Source organism: Phyllobates terribilis, unplaced genomic scaffold (genome assembly GCF_046119375.1).
Source record: "Phyllobates terribilis strain yellow unplaced genomic scaffold, ASM4611937v1 Scaffold_20__1_contigs__length_20440879, whole genome shotgun sequence".
NCBI classification, from domain to species: Eukaryota; Metazoa; Chordata; class Amphibia; order Anura; family Dendrobatidae; genus Phyllobates; species Phyllobates terribilis.
This window is the reverse complement of record NW_027362780.1, coordinates 6795318-6800158: the sequence shown is the minus strand read 5'-3', so window position 1 is coordinate 6800158 and position 4841 is coordinate 6795318.

Here is a 4841-nt window from a genome sequence, read left to right as displayed (position 1 = left end):
ATTGTATTAATGTTGTTTTATCCTATGCTTTATTAAATTTTATTTATGTTGTTTTATCCTATGCTTTATTAAATTATATTTATGTTGTTTTATCCTATGCTTTATTAAATTTTATTTATGTTGTTTTATCCTATGCTTTATTAAATTGTATTTTTGTTGTTTTATCCTATGCTTTATTAAATTTTGTTTATGCTGTTTTATCCTATGCTTTATTAAATTTTATTTATGTTGTTTTATCCTGTGCTTTATTAAATTGTATTTATGTTGTTTTATCCTATGCTTTATTAAATTGAATTTATGTTGTTTTATCCTATCCTTTATTAAATTGTATTTATGTTGTTTTAACCTATGCTTTATTAAATTGTATGTATGTTGTTTTATCCTATGCTTTATTAAATTGTATTTATGTTGTTTTATCCTATGCTTTATTAAATTGTATTTATGTTGTTTTATCCTATGCTTTATTAACTTGTATTTATGTTGTTTTAACCTATGCTTTATTAAATTGTATTTATGTTGTTTTATATTATGCTTTATTAAATTGTATTTATGTTGTTTTATCCTATGCTTTATTAAATTGTATTTATGTTGTTTTATCCTATGATTTATTAACTTTTATTTATGTTGTTTTAACCTATGCTTTATTAAATTGTATTTATGTTGTTTTGTCCTATGCTTTATTAAATTGTATTTATGTTGTTTTAACCTATGCTTTATTAAATTGTATTTATGTTGTTTTATCCTATGCTTTATTAAATTGTATTCATGTTGTTTTATCCTATGCTCTATTAAATTGTATTTATGTTGTTTTATCCTATGCTTTATTAAATTGAATTTATGTTGTTTTATGCTATGCTTTATTAAATTTTATTTATGTTGTTTTATCCTATGCTTTATTAAATTGTATTTATGTTGTTTTATCCTATGCTTTATTAAATTGTATTTTTGTTGTTTTATCCTATGCTTTATTAAATTTTGTTTATATTGTTTTATCCTATGCTTTATTAAATTTTATTTATGTTGTTTTATCCTGTGCTTTATTAAATTGTATTTATGTTGTTTTATCCTATGCTTTATTAAATTGAATTTATGTTGTTTTATCCTATGCTTTATTAAATTGTATTTATGTTGTTTTAACCTATGCTTTATTAAATTGTATTTATGTTGTTTTATCCTATGCTTTATTAACTTTTATTTATGTTGTTTTAACCTATGCTTTATTAAATTGTATTTATGTTGTTTTGTCCTATGCTTTATTAAATTGTATTTATGTTGTTTTAACCTATGCTTTATTAAATTGTATTTATGTTGTTTTATCCTATGCTTTATTAAATTGTATTCATGTTGTTTTATCCTATGCTTTATTACATTGTATTTATGTTGTTTTATCCTATGCTTTATTAAATTGAATTTATGTTGTTTTATGCTATGCTTTATTAAATTTTATTTATGTTGTTTTATCCTATGCTTTATTAAATTGTATTTATGTTGTTTTATCCTATGCTTTATTAAATTGTATTTATGTTGTTTATCCTATGTTTCATTAAATTGTATTTTTGTTGTTTTATCCTATGCTTTATTAAATTGTATTTATGTTGTTTTGTCCTATGCTTTATTAAATTGTATTTATGTTGTTTTATCCTATGCTTTATTAAATTGTATTTCTGTGGTTTTATCCTATGCTTTATTAAATTGTATTTATGTTGTTTTAACCTATGCTTTATTAAACTGTATTTATGTTGTTTTATCCTATGCTTTATTAAATTGTATTTATGTTGTTTTATCCTATGCTTTATTAACTTGTATTTATGTTGTTTTAACCGATGCTTTATTAAATTGTATTTATGTTGTTTTGTCCTATGCTTTATTAAATTGTATTTATGTTGTTTTAACCTATGCTTTATTAAATTGTATTTATGTTGTTTTATCCTATGCTTTATTAAATTTTATTTTTGTTGTTTTATCCTATGCTTTATTAAATTTTGTTTATGTTGTTTTATCCTATGCTTTATTAAATTGAATTTATGTTGTTTTATCCTATGCTTTATTAAATTGTATTCATGTTGTTTTATCCTATGCTTTATTAAATTGTATTTATGTTGTTTTATCCTATGCTTTATTAAATTTAATTTATGTTGTTTTATGCTATGCTTTATTAAATTTTATTTATGTTGTTTTATCCTATGCTTTATTAAATTGTATTTATGTTGTTTTATCCTATGCTTTATTAAATTGTATTTATGTTGTTTTAACCTATGCTTTATTAAATTGTATTTATGTTGTTTTATCCTATGCTTTATTAAATTGTATTTTTGTTGTTTTATCCTATGCTTTATTAAATTTTGTTTATGTTGTTTTATCCTATGCTTTATTAAATTTTATTTATGTTGTTTTATCCTGTGCTTTATTAAATTGTATTTATGTTGTTTTATCCTATGCTTTATTAAATTTCATTTATGTTGTTTTATCCTATGCTTTATTAAATTATATTTATGTTGTTTTATCCTATGCTTTATTAAATTTTATTTATGTTGTTTTATCCTATGCTTTATTAAATTGTATTTTTGTTGTTTTATCCTATGCTTTATTAAATTTTGTTTATGTTGTTTTATCCTATGTTTCATTAAATTGTATTTATGTTGTTTTATCCTATGCTTTATTAAATTGTATTTATGTTGCTTTGTCCTATGCTTTATTAAATTGTATTTATGTTGTTTTATCCTATGCTTTATTAAATTGTATTTATGTTGTTTTAACCTATGCTTTATTATATTGTATTTATGTTGTTTTATCCTATGCTTTATTAAATTGTATTTATGTTGTTTTATCCTATGCTTTATTAAATTGTATTTATGTTGTTTTATCCTATGCTTTATTAAATTATATTTATGTTGTTTTATCCTATGCTTTATTAAATTTTATTTATGTTGTTTTATCCTATGCTTTATTAAATTGTATTTTTGTTGTTTTATCCTATGCTTTATTAAATTTTGTTTATGTTGTTTTATCCTATGCTTTTTTAAATTGTATTTATGTTGTTTTAACCTATGCTTTATTATATTGTATTTATGTTGTTTTATCCTATGCTTTATTAAATTGTATTTATGTTGTTTATCCTATGTTTCATTAAATTGTATTTTTGTTGTTTTATCCTATGCTTTATTAAATTGTATTTATGTTGTTTTGTCCTATGCTTTATTAAATTGTATTTATGTTGTTTTATCCTATGCTTTATTAAATTGTATTTCTGTGGTTTTATCCTATGCTTTATTAAATTGTATTTATGTTGTTTTAACCTATGCTTTATTAAACTGTATTTATGTTGTTTTATCCTATGCTTTATTAAATTGTATTTATGTTGTTTTATCCTATGCTTTATTAACTTGTATTTATGTTGTTTTAACCGATGCTTTATTAAATTGTATTTATGTTGTTTTGTCCTATGCTTTATTAAATTGTATTTATGTTGTTTTAACCTATGCTTTATTAAATTGTATTTATGTTGTTTTATCCTATGCTTTATTAAATTTTATTTTTGTTGTTTTATCCTATGCTTTATTAAATTTTGTTTATGTTGTTTTATCCTATGCTTTATTAAATTGAATTTATGTTGTTTTATCCTATGCTTTATTAAATTGTATTCATGTTGTTTTATCCTATGCTTTATTAAATTGTATTTATGTTGTTTTATCCTATGCTTTATTAAATTTAATTTATGTTGTTTTATGCTATGCTTTATTAAATTTTATTTATGTTGTTTTATCCTATGCTTTATTAAATTGTATTTATGTTGTTTTATCCTATGCTTTATTAAATTGTATTTATGTTGTTTTAACCTATGCTTTATTAAATTGTATTTATGTTGTTTTATCCTATGCTTTATTAAATTGTATTTTTGTTGTTTTATCCTATGCTTTATTAAATTTTGTTTATGTTGTTTTATCCTATGCTTTATTAAATTTTATTTATGTTGTTTTATCCTGTGCTTTATTAAATTGTATTTATGTTGTTTTATCCTATGCTTTATTAAATTTCATTTATGTTGTTTTATCCTATGCTTTATTAAATTATATTTATGTTGTTTTATCCTATGCTTTATTAAATTTTATTTATGTTGTTTTATCCTATGCTTTATTAAATTGTATTTTTGTTGTTTTATCCTATGCTTTATTAAATTTTGTTTATGTTGTTTTATCCTATGTTTCATTAAATTGTATTTATGTTGTTTTATCCTATGCTTTATTAAATTGTATTTATGTTGCTTTGTCCTATGCTTTATTAAATTGTATTTATGTTGTTTTATCCTATGCTTTATTAAATTGTATTTATGTTGTTTTAACCTATGCTTTATTATATTGTATTTATGTTGTTTTATCCTATGCTTTATTAAATTGTATTTATGTTGTTTTATCCTATGCTTTATTAAATTGTATTTATGTTGTTTTATCCTATGCTTTATTAAATTATATTTATGTTGTTTTATCCTATGCTTTATTAAATTTTATTTATGTTGTTTTATCCTATGCTTTATTAAATTGTATTTTTGTTGTTTTATCCTATGCTTTATTAAATTTTGTTTATGTTGTTTTATCCTATGCTTTTTTAAATTGTATTTATGTTGTTTTAACCTATGCTTTATTATATTGTATTTATGTTGTTTTATCCTATGCTTTATTAAATTGTATTTATGTTGTTTTATCCTATGCTTTATTAAATTGTATTTATGTTGTTTTATCCTATGCTTTATTAAATTATATTTATGTTGTTTTATCCTATGCTTTATTAAATTTTATTTATGTTGTTTTATCCTATGCTTTATTAAATTGTATTTTTGTTGTTTT